Raw genomic sequence first — 20,099 nt, 5'->3', positions numbered from 1 at the left:
CAGTGAATTACGGCCTTTTATGTCACATTATGCTAATGGCAGCTATACACCAAGTTTCCAGAAGATGGTCACTCAAAAATGCAAGACTCATTAGCTGAGCAGAGGTCACAGTAGCTCTGACACATGACCACGTGGGGGGGGCGTGGCCTGGGGAGGAGCCATAGGTGTGAGGGGAGCATGTGAAGCAGAAGCGGTGTTGGGCAAGGACACCTGGCCCGTCCCCGGACAGGGACACAGGTGAGCCAAGGGGCCCTCATGGAAGCTGGGAGACTTAAGTGGGGTGGGGAGAAGCATGACTCAGCACTCTGTCAGGGCAGAGAGGAGTCTAAATGCATCACTGAGGATGGCAAGTCAGGCTCGACAGCATAAACCGTGTGCTGAGCGTGTTAGGAGGCGGCTGGATCCTGGGTGGCAACCGCAGTGCCGCAGGGCGAGTTCAGGATGCACCGAGGAGGAGGGCGGCAGGGGGCTTCATCCTAACCTCCAATAGGAGCTGGATCAAGGCCGGGAGGCGAACGGTGCAGAGAGCCCCCTCCTCATTTTCCTTCATTATTTTAAACAGCAGCTAGAACCAACTTTTGGTTATTTTTGAAACTCATAATGTAGCCCAGACTGGACTCACACTCATGGCTGTGCTCCTGCCTCAGCCTCCCAAGTGCTGGGACGACAGGTGTGGGCCACCATGCCTGCTGCACCAGCTCCTTACGACTAAATTTCTAAGCATAACAGATAAACCGTGTGTCTGGGGTAAGACCTACGTAACGGTTGCTGTAAATTAAACATGAAGTTCACCGAAAGTTTTCCCTTTCTATAAGGAAAGGCTCAGCGTGTGCTTTAATTTACAGCAAGCTTTCTTCCAAATCAGGTTACTCTCACATATTTGGGGAACAGCTCTTCTCAGGGTCCACCAGGAAACAAGTACTTCCAAGTGTGCACCATACTGGCTACATACTAAGCCTTCAGGGAAACGTGGCTTGGCGGCCTGGAGGAGGTGGGTGAAACAGCTCTGAACTTGCGGGTCATTTTCCCACATTAAAACTGCCAAGGAAACTGGGATAACAACAAGTGCACAAGACAATCCATAGATCACTCCAGCCGAGCAGTCCGTGCAGTCCCTGCAGAGCTGAGGAGCCACTCGTTACACAGCTGTGGCTGAATGGCATTTGGCTGACAAATGAGGCCAAGTTCACCTCCACCCTCAGAACCCCTCCCTGTACCTTGAAGTCGCAGTGCACCAGTCTGAAACTGCCTGGTATCTTGGGGTGGCTGTGCGCTGGTATTTGCCATCCTATGGTCACTCATCTTTTATACTTGGCCCATTAACCTAGCTGGCCTGAAGATACTTGAATTGTAACTGCTGAGTGTCCAACAACAAAGGAAAAAGTTCTGTTCATTATTGCTAGACCTGACATCACATAATTGGAAGGAAATGGACCTACCATCTTACATCTGTAGCCCTAGAAACAAATGATATATGTTACAGATTTGGCTGAGAGATTACAGTCCCATGTAGAGCAAGCCCATATCCCTTTACAACTAGTTGGGCCATGCACACCTGTAATCCCAGCACTTGGGAGACTGATGCAGGAGGATTGCTGCAAGCTTTTAAGACCAGCCTGGGCTACAAAGTGAGCTCAAGGCCAACCTGAACAGACAAGATTATTATTACTACTACTAATAATAATAGTAATTTATACCTGTGGTTGATCTACTCTGGAAATGTTGTACTCTGTTGAAAACATCAATATCTATGTTATACAGTACTGAGTATTACGCTAAAGATACAGAATGTTGCAGAGGAAATATCTGCCCTTAGACTCTGGCAAAGTATGAGATGTGATGAAAATACACAGTGAATGTTTAAAAAACTATTATAATAAGACACATTGCATTAATTCCCTCAAAACACTCCTCAGTTTGAACACATCCCATCCCATCGTTCCTGCTCCTTCTGGAAGCAGTTTGGACATTTCCTTTCATGGCTTCATAAGACATAAAAAAAATAGTGAATTTGGTAAGGCAGCCTCATAAAAAAGCATTACTGTGTGTTCTCACCCACCTTGGTCACCAGTCTGGCTCTGTGCAACTCCTAGCTCTGAAAGGTAAATGCTGTGAATCCCGGACTAAAGACACTCGTGAGGAGAGACTCCTAGAGCTGCTTTGGAAAGAGGCAAGAATGACAGGGTAAGCGAGTTCAAACTGAGCTGAAGTATTCTGAGTGAAATTAATAGCAATGTGACTTCTAAATTTTTAAGAATTTTTTAACATTTTTTAATCACAGTTCATAGAGAAACACTTAACCGTTTACCAAAGAAACTGTTAGTCTAAGCTTGGTTTTGATGGTTGAATAATTCAGACAGACAAGGAAGCAACTGCATTCAAGGCAGTCCCAGAGGTGAAATGCCTAGGATCTAACAGGCATCAGCATTCCTTAAGCAAGCGATTTCTTAAATTCCTCCAATGCGCCAGGAGAGGCACAGGGTTTAAACTAAAGGGTCAAAAACAGACAAATGGCTGGCAAGGGTTGTGAGACACCGCTTAACTCCACGACAGGCCACTACCACGTTCTGTAAGAATGCACTGTCCAAAACAAAACATGATCTGAAATAGGCAGATGGGCATTCTGCAAATGGGAAGGAGAACTGGAGATGGAGAGGGGAGAGCAAGGGGAAGAGAAGAGAATGCAGATGTGTTATGTACACGTGCCGCCTCCCAGCAGGACTGCAGTCTCTATTTACAGCAAATGCATACCAATACACACAGATGACCGCTGAACGCACCAAGATCCTCCATCTCATGACTAAACACAAGCACGGTGGCCACCAGTGACTGCTAATCAGCTGGCAGCGTGACTCTACCGTCCTTGGCTTAGAAGAACCATGATGGCCATGGAAGTCTTGATGAGAGAATGATTCTGAGTCACTCCTGCTATGGTGACAAAGACTCTTACCGGCCCTGTGAGCCCCAAGGTGAGAAGCACCGCTGGCGTCCACATCTACAGCCAGATAAAAGTCCCTGATGGGGAGATCTGACTGCACCATCATGGGAGGAAGTGGTCTGCGTGACATCTGATGCTGGAGCCCGAGGGCCACAGGAGAGGCAGATGGCAAGATGGACGCTGGACAGGGGAGAACAAGGACCCCTGGGGACCAATAGCCTGAGCTGGGAGCCCTTGGGAAAAAGCAATCCCTGACATGGGCATGCTGCTTTGCTGCAGGAGCCGGGGCGCAGTGTCACAGCTGCACACACCTGGCCTGGGAGGCAGAGGCGCTGGAGAAGCAAAGAGGCAAAGCCATTGGGCCCACTGGGCCAGGGAGGTGACACATCAAGGTGGTGACACATTGGGAAGGTTGCTCAGCAGGTGAGTGGCCACACGTGTGCTGCCTTCAAATCTGCCACAGGATTGTCTGGCTCACCTGAACCAGGGACATCCAGGAAAGAGGGCTCAGATGTCCAACCAAGGCAAGCCGACATATTCCAAAGCCACTACGCTGTGTAAGTCGAAAATGCCTGTGTTACTGACAAAGATTCTTATAACTTTAGTCAGGCTTCTGAAGCTTTCAAGTTCATCTGGGCACTTCGAATCCTTCCAAATGTGTTTGGCTAGGATCCTCTCTCTCAGGATCAGGTTCCTCATCTGTCACTGTCCCCCAGGTGTCTGGCACCAGCAAAGCACCAGCTGTTAGTCTGGATTACCCAGAATCCCCCTTGCTATTGATGTTTCCTCTTAACTTCCTGTCCACCAACCCCCAGCCCGTTCCTTGGCTGTAAATCTCTATAGCTCATGCTATATTCAGAGTGTAGCCCAATCTCTCTCCTGCATTGAAAAATCCAATTGCAGAGGTGCCTTTCTCTACCTCAATGGTCTCGCATAAAATCTGCCTTGCCATACTGTTTTAATAAGTGTCATTAATCACTTTTTCTTTAATGCTACCTTAAATAAAACAAACCAATGGGCCCAACTTTAACACTGAATTCCTAGCTTGCCTGAATCCCAACAAAAAAGGGCTCAGCCAATAGCGACAAATTCCCTGGAGCCCAAATCCAAGTTCAGGCCCCCTTTATTACCTGCTCAGGAATAAAGACCACATTGTAAATGAGAGAATCAAACCATAAATGAGCAGAAAACTACCACTGGGCCTCCACCCCAAGAAATCCCCATCCATACATGGAAACAAGGTCTCCATGCATCATGTCCCCAACATGAACCTCGGGAGATTTTCACCTTGGAGAGTCACTTTTCTCATGTACAAGTGTTCTAAAAAGCATCAAAATTCTTGAGTCATTGACACCTGTCTATATATTCTTGCTACTCCATCCACCATCCTGCTTACACACAGACACACACACACAGAGCATCTTGCATCTTCTTCCTGTTTGGCCTCCGGACAGAAGCCTCAGGAGTTCTGCTTAGAGACAACCGCATTAGTCAGGATTGTCAGCCACTGGCTCACATGATTGTAATGTTCTCAAGGGTGAAATGTGTAGAACAGGCCGGTACTCTGATAAAGTTTCCATAATGCAGTCCTGAGGCAGAATTGCTGCTTCTTTAGGCACCAGAGTCTTTGTTTTTGAAGCCTTCAGCTGATTGGGTGAGGCTCACCGACATTAAGGAAGATTATCTATTTTACTCAAAGCCTGATTTAAATGTTAGACCCATCAATAACACACAATGTGCAGACTTGTGTTCGAGACAAGACAACTAGCTACCATATCCACTGCCACCTAAGACTGACCACTTCATGCCTGTTTTGTAAAAGGCCAAGATTCCATAGCCTGGTCTTACCTTTCTTGGCCTCACTACCACATGACAGATTAGCAGCCCCTCTCTCAAACTCTCCTCTTTGATTTCTGAGACCTTGAAGGAACCTGGAGGTTCCACCACTGCTGCCTCCTCCTCAGTCTGGAAACTTACTCATCCTCCATTTTTGCAAAGGCACTGTGATAGTTTGTGTCTAGATGTCCCCCAAAAGCCTCTTGCAACCACAGGACTTTTTCAGAGGTAGCAGACTCTGAAGTCAGCATCCCAAGTGATGCTGGTATTAAGGGTCTATGATCAGTTCACTAACTGGTTTCACACACTGCCCAAATCCCAGCAGCCTACTTAGAGTTTAAAAGGGGCAGGAAGATACTGTTAAGCCTCATTTGTTGATTTTGCTGTCTTTTGCTTGCCATGTACTCTTCTCTGCAAAGCCACCCTACCCTGGAGTCAGATGATTATGGATGGAAACCTCTACAAACTATAAGCTAAATAAATGTTTCCTTAACTTTGGGCATCAGGTATTCTGTCTCAACAATGAGAAAAATAAGACAGAATTTGGTAACAGAGAAGTGGGGTTATTGCTGTGACTATGCCTGATGATATGATTCAAAAACCTTTGGAAATGGCTTGTGGGAAGAGCTTAGAGAAGTCTGGAGCCAGCTGAAAAAGTAGCACTGGAACATGTTAGGCTGCTCTGTATGGGAGATTCTGATCACAGCTCACAAGTATGAAAGCCAGTAAAGACCAGGCTCAAGAGTTTTCTGCTAAGAAAGACTTCACTGGCTGCTGGACTTCAGATGGTATCTGTAATGGCTGGGCAGAAAGTTTGTCTGCATTTTAATAGTGTCCAGAGACTTTGACTGAGACCAACATTAAGGACAGTGGACTAATCTCATAGAAGAAATTTCAAGGCAGTGGCATGGGTACTATTAGGGGTTATTAGCCAAAACTATGCTGAGAATCAAGAACAAAGAGCCCAGTAGAATGACTTAAAGTGTTGAGTCATAAAAGAAACTCCAGTAAAGTTGGAGCAGAGGAGCAAAACCAGAGGTAGGGAAATCATGATCCCTGAAAAGGAACAGAAAAAGAAAAGATGGCCTCTGGGCATGGCAGGAAGCAGCAAGTATCCACCCTTACAATCTCAAAATTGCAAAAGTGAAAGAATTTGCTTTGAGAAGGAAGGTCCAGACCACTTTGTTCCAGAATGGTGGCAGTTTAGAGAGGCCAGGCCTTGACTTGTTCCTCGAAGTTGGATTCAGAGTGCTCCACTATCCAGGCACCTTCAACCCCTACAGCCAAGAGGAAGGGAACCTGGCTACTGCTCCAGCTGGTGACAGACCTTGCCATCGTCCATACAGCACTGGTTTTAGGTAATGCAGAATAGAAGAGCTGTGGGATCAGGAAGGATTCCACCCAGATTTCAGAAGGCCCGAAGGCCAGTGTACCCCTGAGAGGGCAGTGTGTGAAACTGACTGCAAAGCTGAAGGTGAGGCGGAGACTCTAAAAGGTTGAGGAAATCGGGAAAGAGGGTACTCAGGTGGTGCCAGTGGGCAGGGGCCAAGATCCGGGGCTCAGGAAGCCATCTGTGTGAGAGAAGGTGGAAGACCAGAGTGGAAGGAGAAAGCCAGACACCTCCCAGGGAAGAGGAACCGCAGCTAAGGAAGGAGACTGAGATAGTTGCAGGGACAGAGACTGATGTCCCAGAAGCCAAGAAGAAAGTTGTCAAACACTGCAGGGAGGTCAGGTGACAACTGTCAGAACAGGCTTTTGGCTTGGCCCTTGGGTGTGGTTAGGAAGTAGCAGGTTTGGAATGGATGGAAAGCCAAAGGTACAGGGTGGGGTAGAGTTACGGGAAAATCACCCCTAAGAGTAGAGAAAGGGAGGAGGCTTGAAGGGTGCGAGTGACACCCATTGTGGAGTCTGAGGGCCCCGGGCAGGCTGAGGTGAACACAGGGTGGGCTGCAAGGAAGGAGGCAGAAAAAAGTGGGGGCCCTGCAAGGGACACTAGAAAAGGACCTGCAGGGCTGGCTTCTCTTCCCTGCTTCATGGCTCCATTGTCGACCATGGCATTGGACAAACCCTACAGCAAAAGCAGCCTGTTAGCACAGGAGCTGTGGAGAAGATTTCCTGTCTCTGGAAGGAGGCTGTGGAGGAGCCGGAGTAGGAAGGACACAGAAGAGACGCCCTTCATGGCCATCTGGTCAGCTTACACTGGAAAGCACAGAAGCTGGGCTGTACTGCTGTGTGACCAGCCCAGAGCAGAGCAAGGACAAAACAGGTACTTACAGGAGCTGCTGTGGAGGGCGGAGGCCAGGCGTGGAGGGACAGAGGCCATGCGAGAGACGAGGCACGGGTGGGCGTAGAGCTCGCTGTGCTACCCTCCAACATCACTGGGGGAGGAGGGGACACAGCCGATGCCAAGCCTCAGTTCCTCCAGGAGGCCTGGCGTTCCGGGCTTCTCTGCACATTGCCCAAAAAGGCTCATCTGTGCCCCCCTCCAGCTGGGCCAGAGCGGGGTGCTCACACACACCCTGGCACCACACCCCCACAAACTACTTTTCACATTTATGTAAACATTTGACTAACCTGTCTCCCGGCAGGAATATTAGCATCTCAGATTCTGCCTATTTCTGCTTTCATTCCCAAATTCATGTTATTTCTTCTCTCCATCCTAGAAAAGCCCTCTTCATCTGAGATCTATTTCCAGTGACCCCTCCTCCTCCAGGAAGCCATCCCTGACCACCCAACATAAACGATCCCACACACAGTGTTCAGTGTGCACCTGCTCGATGGCTTGTGTCACATCCAGCATTGGCTGGCGGTTCCCCCGATGTCTTACTGTCCTCGCTGATTAAGGTCTTGTTAGCTAAGATCATGTATTACCCACCCTAATATCCTCCCCATCAGCTAAACTCAAGAGTGTATAAAAAACAGTCACTCAAATATCTGTTCCATAGTAACTGGAAATTATGTTTTTAGATGCTCTTCAATGAAGAGTCAATGTAATGCCACCAAACCCCTCAAACCCACATAATCAGAAACTGAACTAAGCTGAGTCACTAAATGAAATGAGGTTAATCACATCACGTGTTTGAAATTAAAAGAATGAAGCATTTTCGATAAAGCTTTTAACAACATACTAAAGCAGAGCTCATCCAAGAGCTGTAGAGAAAAAAAGATGATACCACTGAGGTTGTAAACATTTTTAGGCAAATTAAACTACAACATACTAAACATAATGTAACTTATTAAATAATAAAACATAACGAATAAACTCCAGTCTCTAACCTTTACCTATCCAATCATAGCAAAGTTGCCCTCAGATGGCTTTCCATTATGTAGATTTCGTTTTGTAAAATAAATTCACTTAGCTGTATACGCAGCTTCATCCACTCAGGCTTCAGGAGAGCATTTAGTGATTACCACATGGTGAATATTTCACCTCTGCTAAGGAGGGTAATTCCAGTAAAGGACTGTAGAAACTCTGAAATACCTACAGCTCCAGTGAATCTAACACATTTACTTTCCAAATACACCACCATTTTTATCCGAGCTATTTTCAAATTAAATTTCTCCTATAAAGAGATACATTAAATTGAATCTGTGCTCATGTTGCCAAAGTTTTGGGCTCCACCAAACTCAAAGATCAATGTTCCTTTTTAAAATTGTGAGAAAAAGCAACATCATTTGAAGTTGATGAACATCTTGGTCATTCTATGGTCTGCCCAAATTTTCATACGAAGCTTAACTTCTGTGAAAAATGGATAATAACACCACAATGAACTACCAACACATTCTACTTGATTTCAACTCAGCAGTTCCCAGGGATTGTTTAAAGAAATTTCCCCTTAATTGGCGAGTGAAACAAACTTGAACAAACACCAAGTTCACAGCAAGGCTCCTGCAGCCCAAGCCAGTGGTAATCCTTCCATCGCTGTTTCTTCTTCTGGTGATTCAGACCGGTGGTGGAGGAGGAGAAGAGCTATCATCAAGCTGAACTATTGCCTCTCGGTGCCTCAGAACCCAACGAGCCAATACAAATGTCAGCTCCATCGTTAACTGAGCTATCAGTGAACTTGGAGCCTACATGGTTGCTGGGAGCTAAAGTCAGTGCCCTTGGGGAGGACTGCCCTGGAGTCAAACTTATCTGCAGGAGGCTCAATCATGTGCCACTTGGAAGCCATGTGTGATGTCTCATGTTTTTTTCTTCTGGTATTGGAGAAAAGGCAGCTCCCTTTTCTGGTTATAGTCCATCTGGCTCCAAGGCCCGTGCTGTATAAAAATTATACACTGTTGGTATTGGTAAAAAACAGACTCGTGGATCAGTGGAACACAAAGGATGCAGAGACCATTGCAGACACACTCAGCTACCTTGTCTTTGGCAAAGGAGCCAAGCACTTTCACTGGAGCAAAGACATTCTCTTTAACAAATAGTCCTGGGAAAACTGGCTATCCACATGCTGAAGACTGAACCTGGATCCATCTCTCACCACGCACTAACCTGAAACCAAAATAGACCAAAGAGCTAAATATTAAAACAGAAACACTTAATCTTCTAGAACACAGAATAGATAAAACTCTTGAAGACATAGGAGTAGGCAAAGACGATAAATGAAACCCCAGTTGCACAAGAAATATTACCAGTGTATCAAATGGGATGACACTGAATTAAAAAGCTTTTGTACAGCAAAGGACACTGCCAACAGACTGAAGAGACAGCTTACAGAACAGGATAAAATTTTGCCAGCTACTTCTTAGAAAGGAGTAATAAATAACATATATAAAGAACACAAAAATTAGACCCATAATTAGACCCAGAAATTTAAAGACCCAATCAAAAAATGAGCATCTAAAATGAACAGACACTTCTCAGATGGAGTACAAGCAGCCAATAAGTGCATGAAAAATATTCAATGTGGCTGGCCACACAGGAAATACAAACACCAAAATTCCAGCTCACTTCAGAAGGAATGGCCATCAAGAAATCAACTAATAACAAGTGCTGTTGAGACTGCAGGATAAGAAGGAATTCTCCTCCATTGTTGATGGGAGTATAAACTGGTAAACTACTGTGGAAATTAGTGTGGAGATTCCTCCAAAAACTAGAGGTTCTATTTGATCCAGCTATTCCCCTTCTAGGTATCAACTCAAAAGAAATAAAGTCAACGTAACACAAGGATCGATGCATACCCATGATTATAGCAGCATAATTCATAACAGCTGAATCTTGGAAGTAGCCTTGTCTGCCCATTAGCAGATGAACGTGTAAGACAACAGAGTGCTACTTTGCCCAAAGGAATAAACTTGAGGCATTTTAAGTAAATGAATGCACCTTGAGACCATGATCTTAATGAAATAAATCAGACACACAAATTTAAGTATCACATTGTTTCTCTCATGTGAAAAATCCTAAATAAGGAATAACACAGAAGACAGATATTAGGAAACAGAACAGATTTTTAAATGGGAAGGTGAATAAGAACGGGAGAGTGGGGAGGGAAGGAAGGAAAAAGGAATTTAAGGGAGAAATAGAAACAGAGCTTTTGGGGGGCCTGATTTAGCTCAGTGGTGTAAATGCCTGCCTGGCAAGAATGAGGTCATGAGTTCAAATCCCTGGCACTAAAAATAATTTTTTTAATTAAAAAAAATAAATGGAGCTTTTGTAAATGAGAAGGGAAGGAAAGGTTGCAGGGAAGGGAAGGGGGAAAAAAGGAAGAATTAAGGTGTTCTGGGTACAGGTACAGATCCCCCATGGGAATGTGGTCATGTTCTATAAATGCACACTAATAAAATACATTAAACTCTGGATTTTTAAGGTACACATTGTTAATAACCAGATTAGGATTCAGCCCAATTAGATGCTTGTAAGCAAAGGTAGGTGAGGTCTGCTGCCAATGGAGGGGCAGAGCCCTAAGAGGGAACCAACCCCCAATGCAAGCCCCCCGTGAGGGCCAGCAGAGTCACCTTCTCAGTGTCCTTCCCCAATGCTTAGTGCTCCTGTGTGATTTAACTCAGGAATGGCAGGCGTTACACTTCCCCACCAAACACCTGTTCTCCCCCAACTCTCTCTGAGCAGGACCCCATCTTTTAGAAGCACGGGAGGTGCTGGGCTTAAATTTCCACCTCCCCGGACTCCTTGCCTTAGGGTGGGCTCGTCGATCCATTTCTGGCCAGCGAGACAGTGACAAAAATCTACTGGCTTGGGCTCCCAAGAAAATGGTTTACCTAATGCTAAGAGGGGCCAGGGTGCTGCCACCTTTTACTCAGCCCCTTCCTGCTAGCTGAAGAGGAGGAGAGCAGTCTTCTGTGACTACAGAACCCAACACTGTATGGAGAACGGCAGCGCAGAAAGCTAAAGGAACCGAGGTCCCCAGTGACCACCTAAAGCTGCCGTCCGCTGGCGTGGATTACCTCGCTCTGAGCCGCTTTTTACAGGAGAAAAACAAGATTCCTGTTTGGTTTAGCTGCTGCAGCCGATCTCTGTACATGTGACTGCATGCGGCACGTACACCTAATTCACATTTGAGCCAGTTCGCCCCTAAAGCTTGGAATTACTCCAATGTTCTTAGCTCAGATTAGGTTTTTCACCTTTTTTTTTTGAGACAAGATCATGTTATGTAGTTCAGGCTGGTTTTGAACTCACTGTAGCCCAGGCTGGCCTTTAACTCACAGCAATCCTCCCACCCCAGCCTCCAAAGTGCTGGGATTTCTATCTCCCCTTTTAGTCCTTTTATGACTTGGAGATTTGTTATCATTGCCGTTTCCTCAAAAGACAATAATAACTTTTTTCTTCATAATGTAATTCAAGATACACACACAAGGATATTCATTGTAGGTTTATCTCTTTGATAATGTTTAAATGACCTAAATGTTCATTGTTAGGAAATGCACAGTAAGTCACAGTATTTCCACAAACTAGAATACTGCACACTTATTAAAATAAATTTATATTGCTGACTTGGAAAGGAATTCTACTTTCACTACTGAGTCCACAAAGAATATACATTTAGTGTATTAGTGTGTTACTTAAAAACATCTCTGCATACGACAGGTGCATAAATATTTATATACGTTCTTCCGAAAGCATCAGAACACACACCTGGAAGCTGCCAGGTATGGCTGTGAATGCCTGTATTCCCAGGACTCTGGGAAGCTGAGGCTGGAAAATCACAAGTTTGAGCACAGCCGAAGTAATTTAGGGACTTAGCAAGACCCAGTCTCAAACTATAAAATAAAGAATGGCTGGAGATGTAGCTCAGTGCAAAGGCCCCAGGTTCCATCCATCAAAAATGCCTGGAAGAAAATAAAATATGTCAAGTACACAAAGACCGTCATCTCTGTGTCATGCATAAGGAGGACGGGGAGAGGAAACTTCACTCTTCATTAACTTCTGCGTGGAGTTCATGACTCTGAAGGAATTTGCATCTCGCTGTGCAGAATCAGCTAAGACGGTAAATTCAGCCAAATAGCACAGGAATACCCTCAGGTGACATCTCACTACATTGGCACATGTGTCTATACACGCCACCTCTTTGCTCCTTACGTCCCCACCCTACTGGTCACTCCTTGTCACTGTCCTTTGCTGGCTTTAATCCCCCACCTAATTTCATCTTGGAGGGACCAGGAATCTGGTCCTGGGCCCAGCCCCAGCTCAAACAGCCAGTTACCCACGTGCCAGCTCCATTTAGATGCTGAAATCACACAGAACGTATGTGCCAAACCCAAATTCCATGTCTGCCCTCATTCTCTCCCACCAATCCTCCCCACCTGCTTAAATAACACAAAAACTTCCCAGCCAGTTGTTCAAAAAGGTGTCTTTCATCCCGTCTGCCACCTCCAACCCCATGAGCAAGCCCTCCAGGTCCTTCCACACTAATGGTGGCATCAATTCCCACCCCAACACACATCCTGTTCAGGGCAACTGGAATAAAACCCAACTCAGCACCTTGGCCCGTGGGACCATTCTGCTTCATCTCGGCCATCTGCAGCCTCACTCCTCGGCTGGACCCTCACTGTGTACCTAGCACAGCCCAGGCACGTGTGGCCGAGGGTGCCCACACAGCCCCTGCCCCCAGCGCCCTTCTCCAGCCTCCCCCCACTGCTGGTTCCATCTGACTGTGGGCTTTGGATCCAAAGTTGCTTCTTCGAGTTTTACTTGCCTTCCTCTACACCACGAGTCGTTCAGCACGGATTTTTTCCTTCTCCATCCCTCGGCACTCTTATCAATTCTCATCCATTTACCCTGCTTACTGTGCATCACCTGGTAGTGTGGCTGCATGTGGTCAGGGGCCACATGGGCACAAAACCCATCCCAGCACCTAAGAGACAGCGCTGGCCCTCCTTAGCCAAGATCCCTGCATCCGCAGGTTCAATCATCCACTGGTTGAAAATAGGAAAAAATTACATTGCTGTGGGAATCAACAAAGTAATATTCAGACATGCAGAGATGTTTTTCCCTGACACAGTTCCTAAACAATACTGTATGACCATTGTTTACAGTGTCTCTACACTTATATAACATCTACAAGGCGATTTGAAGCTGATGGCATCAGCTACGTAAGTCAAATGTAAACACTACATGCCAACACTTTACATGAAACTTGCTCATCTGTGCATTTCAGGTCCTGCAAAGAAGAACCCGCCACCTGCAGATGTAAAGGTGTAACCACGGCCGACACCTAACAGACTCAATAGTTTGGGTGCAAGACCAAATGAATCCTCATACAAGACATGTACGTTTCCACAAATGGGATCATATTTCGTATGCTGCTTTGTAAAGTAAGTTTTTACTTTTGATCGCAAATTTCTTCCCAGGAAAGTTTACCTGGCCAAAGTCATTGTTTTTAGGGGTTAAGCGACACAGCTGGACATCAGGACTCTGCTGTCTCCCTATTCCAATCAGATTTGTATGTAATACGTGTCAGTATCAGTACCTTGACCTGTGTCCAATTCCACCTTGAAAATAGTATTCCTGGAAGTGGGAACATTAGGTCAAAAAAAAAAAAAAACCACAAAGTATAATTCTGAACACTGATGAGATTTTAAAAAAAATGCAATAGTTATCTAGTTCATTTACTTTCAAGTTAAAATAAAACAAGACACTTTTTAGAAATAATTCGTATACTCTATATAAGGCCAACGGAAGTGCACTCTTATAAAGTCGGATTTGCATATGGCCTACTTAGGAAACCCAGCTCAGATTTTATAAACTGCAGGAAAGCTCCAGGCTGCTAAACTGAAAAACCCCATTGTTAACTGCTGTGGGAATCAACAAAGTAATATTCAAAGAATCCCAATGGGCAGGAGTGCTGCTGTCCTTAAAGAGACCTCCCCAAAACAGACTGGCTGTGCCTTCCACGTTTGTTTACCCCATGAGCCCCCACATGATTGTCTGGAAATTTAATTCACGTGTGACTCGGTGCTTTGCATACATATCCCGTCTATCACCCTTCCCGTCTCCCACGGCCGTTCACTCCCACTCCTAAAACTCAGGCTGTCAGCACAGAGAAACAGCTTCAGCCTCTTCTAGGAGAAAACAATCTTGCCGCCTCCTTTTAACTAAAACAAGGCTACTTCTGAGGCTGCCATCTCCCTGCACACCCTACCTCAGTGCCCATCCTCTGCCACTCCAGGTTAGCATGAAGCTTTATTTTTATACCAATTCAAATTTGGGGTTTTGGGATTAGTGATGCTCAATCAGTAAAGCTCAGGTAAACATTCCAAAGATCTAAACACTAAAACCTGCAGCACTTCTGGCCCCAAGCATGGCAGATAAGGACTTGTCAGCCTACACTTCCCAGCCAGGTGGGTGGGTAGCAGTCTCCTTGCTCCCCACTGCCACATGCTCCGTCTTCCACGGACACTTCCCCGAGACAGCCACCACCCGCCTGTCCCATTTCCTATTAGCATTCGCAATAATGCCCACATTGTCCCAAAGCATCCATGGCCACACTCTGGGGTCTCGGTCCTTGCCTCAGCTCCTCCATCCCGTTTTCTCCAACACAGCTTGCGTTTCCAAACCAGGTCACGACCACAGACTTCCCAATTCTCAGCACCCCTTTCTCCCCACAACTCCCTTCCCTTTCCAAGTGCCCTGCTCTCCTGGCTCCCTGCACAGCCTTTACCCCCACACTAAGACCTCAGTCCATTGACTTCCTTATGACAATGAACTAAGCATTATTCTCCCAGCTCCTGAGCAGACCTCACTTCTTGTGCCTAGGTTCCCTCTGGATTCCTGCAAAAACATATTCTCAGATGCAGCCAAACCCTCAACTTTCTCTATGGCTGCATCTGAGCAGAATCTTGCTGTAGGCAAATCATGCGTGGAAGCAGATTAAGTTAATATCACAAACCTCAAAAGAACATTAGGGGAGGCCAGGAAAGGGTTTTGGCCCAGATAGAACACTGTAGCCAGGAAAGCCTCAACTGGAAGCAGGAAGCCCCAATCTCCCCCGCCCCTAGGAAGTTACCTGTGATGCCATCTTCCCGCCCCTGGAAACTTACATATGGCGCCAAACCTAGGACCAATGGGCTGCCAGTACATCCCTAATGCCCGCCTTAGGTTCCACCCCAAACCGAGGCTATTTACATGCCCCCACGCCACGTGTCCACTGGAGAGGTCACCAGACGCCAGCGGTGGGGGTGCCGGTCATCTCTCTCCGTGTTCTCAGAATAAAGGCTGCTTTTTATTTTATACTTCTCATCTTTTGGAAATATTTTTTATCTTTTGGAAATAATCCTAGCATTTGGTGCCATGTCTCGATCGGCAGGTGACTGACTCCTGGGACACACCCGGTTGAGTCCCCTAGCCGATAACCAGATAACATCCTGGATTAATCCCGAGCTTTTTCCTCTCCTGAGATGTCCCTGTCACCAGCTGCCTGCACTCAGCATCGGCCAGACTGATTTCAGGTGAGCACTCCCCGGGGAACTTTTGGCACTGGGCAGCCCCAGTTGACTGTTCTCCCTGTTCACGTGGGTCTGTGCATTTTCACGTCCTTAGGACCGCCCAGGGCAGGGTTCTTTCTGGGCAAACCTGTGTCCACAAAATCTCTCACGTTCTTTGGATTCGGATGGCCCAAAGCAGAAATTTTTGGGACCACCCACACTGAAAGAACACCTCACTTCCCTTAAAGCCTTGCGCTTTCACGGGCAAAACTGTTACTGACCCCACGTGGGCTCCACTTGTAAATCTCTCAGTGACGACTGGAATATACAAGTTTTTGGAACCGTAGCTGCCGCGTGGTGCCACAAACAAGTGACGGCTTGTTCTGGACCTCCGGCTTTTTTCTTGCCTGAATCAGTCATGGGGAACATATTTTCTAACTCCCAAAAGACACCTTTACAATACCTAATTTCCAATTTACGTACTCTAAAAATTAAAAGTACCATAAAAACTAAACAATTAACTTTTTACTGCCAGAAAGTCTGGCCAACCTACCTGCTTATCGGCAAGCGTTGGCCCAAAGAAGGAACCTGCATTCTCAGGAACTTGTATGATTTTTGTCAAGCTGGCAACAAGTTATTAGAACTCCCTTATATTCAGGCCTTTCTTATTCTGAGAACACGCCCATCTCTCATTAAGTCTTGTGCTCCCACTCAGATACTTTTAGCTAAATCTACTGCGCCGAAAACTTTTCCACCTGCCCTCCGGTGTTTTCATGGCCGCCGCCTGCCTACCACCAAACTCATTCCCTGTTGTTACCTCCCGCCGGACCACTCTCCCTTCCCCCTATGCCTGATTCTCTCAGCAGCTCTAATCCCTCTGTTAGCGCTTCCTCGAAGTCTCCGACTTCTCCTGAGAATTCTCTATCCCCTACAGCATTCTCACCGCCCGCCCACCATACTAGGTCTCAGTCACTATGTCCTTCCAGCAGGCTGCGTGATTGTTCCAGCTTGCACCAGGAACAGTCGCCATGTTGCAACCCTCTGCCATGTGGCATGGTACCGCCATGTTCAGGAGGCTCACATGGCGACAGGGTGCCACCATATTCCCAGGACCCTCACTGCCAACTGGCGCCCCCTTGTGGCTCCTCTTGTGAACTGCAACAGCCGCCCTGTTGCGGTGCACATGATGCTTCATTGTGCTGCCGACAGCAGTCCTCTCACTGCAAGGCACACAGTGAGACGCCATCTGCCTGTGTTTCCCAGGGTGACCAGCAGCAGCTCTGTAGGCCCTCTACAGATGATTGCTCACATGCGCCTACTGGACGGATGGCTGCCCAATGGCCCTCTGCTCCGGAATCTTCTTCTCAGGCTCTGCTACCGCTTTGGGAGCAAGCTGGCCCCGAGGGGCTTGTTAACATCCATGTGCCTTTTTCCCTTTCTATCTCAGATTACCCTTAAATTAAGTAATCTCTCTGTTGACCCACAGAATTGTATCAGGCAATTTAAATTTATTACTAATTGTTATGATTTACATTTTAAGGACGTTTATGTGATTCTGAATACCACTCTCAGCTCAGAAGAACGGAATCAGCTGTGGCAAGCAGCTCAAAAAGAAGCTGATCACAGACATAAGGTAAACACTGCTGATAATGACCCTGGGCCTATAGCTGTGCGAGAGCAGGACAAGCATACTAACTATAACAAACTTTTAAAACAGGTCCAGGAGGCTAATAAAAACCCAGCTGTGTTCCTAAATTGGCTTTCTAACCCTCATGCCCCACGAGCAGTTCCAGCTTCATGCACTGCGTTGGGCCGCCTCCCAGGTCCTCCCTCCCCCGTGCGCCGTCGTTGTCGCCGCCCCTGCCACCTTACGCGTTTCCGGGGGCAGTCCCAGCCCACCCCTGCACGCTACGTCCCAGCACTTGCCCCACCCCCACGCTGGGCATGCTCTGCCAGTATGCCGAGAAACAGCAGCTCAGTGGCTCCGCTCAGGCATGCTCTTTTTACAATTTGGCTCCGCTCAAGAGATGCTATTTTTTTATTACAATTCTCAAACCATTTAATCAAGGTTATTGGCCACTTTAATCAAGGTTATTGGCTGATAATTTTACCAGCCTTGTTTATCAATCAAAGCCTTCACCAATCTCCTGTTTAACAACTAAGGTTATAAATTCCTTTTTGCTGGGAACCACTAGCTCTATTTCAAGACAAGGGTTTTCTTCAAAGTTTTATTTTATTTGTCTTGGTTCATACTACTGCAAATAACAACCTTAAAAGTAAATGTGTTCAACCTGGCACCAGCGTCTACCTGGGCATCAACCTTCATCCCATCGACTCCCCTAAGCTCCAGTACAGCGCCCTCTGCCAGCAGGAAGTAGTTAAAGAGAGAAATCTTCACCCCTTTTCATAATAATAATCATAAGACAGGATATGAAAGGGTTTGGGCCCAGATAGGACACTGTAGCCAGGAAAGCCTCAACTGGAAGCAGGACGCCCCAATCTCCCCTGCCCCTAGAAAGTTACCTGTGACGCCATCTTCCCGCCCCTGGAAATTTACATATGGTGCCAAACCTAGGACCAATGGGCTACCTGTGCATCCCTAATGCCCACCTTAGGTTCCACCGCAAACTGAGGCTATTTACATGCCCCCCATGCCACGTGTCCACCGGAGAGATCGCCGGACGCCAGCGGTGGGGGTGCTGGTCATCTCTCTCCGTGTTCTCAGAATAAAGGCCGCTTTTTATTTTATACTTCTCATCTTTTGGAAATATTTTTCTCTTTTGGAAATAATCCTAGCAGCCAGTATTAGATTCAGCACCAGGCTGAAATAGGAAGAACAGAAATCTTGTCCTGTTAATGATTTTTAAATGTTATTTTTCCCCCACTAAGTTCAGTGTAGCCTGCAGATATCTGGAGACACTATATCCTTTCCATTTTCAATGTTCCTAGAGTTTTATTGTTGATTAGTTGTTTTAATTACAAAATGGTGTTATTGTTAATCATGCTTTTTCTGAATCTACTGGAATACTTTAGTGACTATTAGTGAAATAGGTTTTTAAAATGTTAAATCATCTTTCTATGCATTATACATGCTTATTTTAACTGATTTTGTTCTTTAGTTACCTTTTCAAAGCACAATACCGCTAAGATTCACTGTCTAGCATTTCTGTATGTTAATTTGTGAAAATGATATATAATTTTCCTTTCATGATTATCTTTGTCCTATTTTTGGTTCAAAATTATGGACATTTCCTATAATCAGTTGGGGATGTTTCTTTGCTGTCTTGGACTCTATAAAGGTTACATATTTCTTTTAAATTGGATAAAGCTTACATGAAAGACATCAAGATCTGATGTTAAGAATGGATTTTTAGACATTATTAGGTTTTGGGAATTTTCAAATTTACTGACAACCTGTTTTTCCCAATAAGGTTTTGTGATATTTCAGATCTTTGGGAGCATGTTATTCATAACTTTATTCCTAAATTTCACCTGTGTCTTTTCTGTCATATTTTCTTGATCACTCTGAGGAGAAGTCTGTATTCTACATCAATCTTTTCAATGAACCAGGTTTGGGTTTTACAAATTCTCTCTATGGTTGTCTTGGTTTTGGATTTTAAACTTAGTACTCACTTCTAGTGGCTTTGGACTTCTGTGTGCTCATCTTTTTGCTAACTTTTTGAAATAACATGTTAAATGATTTCCCCTCTTGGCTTCTACTTATACAGTAGAATCAGCTAGTCCGCTATAAGAAAAAACTTGAATCTTTGAGAGTGGTGGTCGGAATTCCTTCATTAGTTTAGGGAGGATTAGCATTTTTAGGTTGCCAAGACTTCCACTGATAACTCCTAGACTTCAGTTACACTGAGCAGTTTCTGTTAGACAATATTAGTTTTTGGACTAAATTTATCATATTACAGAATATTTAGTTACTGCTATCAGCTTTATAAAAATCCTAAAACAGAAGACTTTTTAAACAATATTTTTGAAATATATAATAGCAATCAATGATTTTTGCTACCTACATTAATTAGTAACTGAGATATTGATCAAGGTAGATCCAAGAGAGCTGAACCCAGATTTGCTACGTGGGACACATCACAGAGAAGATGCAGGGTAATGAAGCAGAACTGTATTTTGAGCATAGTAAATAAGGGTGACTCTGAAAATCAGCCAAAAACTGATGGGAATTCTAAACAGCACCTAGAGGTAGAAAAGCATGTAGAGAAAAAAACAAAGCAAATTTCAGCTTCAACCCTGGACACCCAGGAGAGTGGGTGTAGAGGTGCTGGGTGACCCCAGCAGAAAGGTGTCCAAAATGTGGCATCCCACAGTACTCTCAGGCTCTCTCCCAGGCTGGGAAGCTCACTGATCTAAGAGCAAGTGCTCTGCTCTTGTGCTGGGTTTTTCTTAACCCCTTACAAGCCATCACTAGTCAGCACCCTGCCTA

The 20,099-nt window shown here is 45.6% G+C and overlaps 1 long non-coding RNA gene across 2 annotated transcripts; it reads left to right on the top strand.

The window, feature by feature from the left end:
* The first annotated feature begins 36 nt into the window (after nucleotides 1-36).
* LOC134478495 (uncharacterized) lies at nucleotides 37-18,397 on the top strand. 2 transcript variants are annotated; one of them, XR_010051138.1, is made up of 3 exons: nucleotides 37-237; nucleotides 13,384-13,540; nucleotides 17,190-18,397. It is a non-coding gene; the product is annotated as an uncharacterized LOC134478495 (long non-coding RNA). The 2 variants fall into 2 exon arrangements; XR_010051137.1 differs by lacking the exon at nucleotides 17,190-18,397 and adding an exon at nucleotides 15,532-16,187.
* Nucleotides 18,398-20,099: the final 1,702 nt, after the last annotated feature.

Source organism: Cavia porcellus, unplaced genomic scaffold, assembly GCF_034190915.1.
Source record: "Cavia porcellus strain 051 isolate PalLab524CR breed Dunkin Hartley unplaced genomic scaffold, mCavPor4.1 scaffold_13, whole genome shotgun sequence".
In the NCBI taxonomy this organism is placed as follows: domain Eukaryota; kingdom Metazoa; phylum Chordata; class Mammalia; order Rodentia; family Caviidae; genus Cavia; species Cavia porcellus.
The sequence above is the reverse complement of the archived record's forward strand: the minus strand, read 5'-3'. Positions and strand labels throughout refer to the sequence as shown.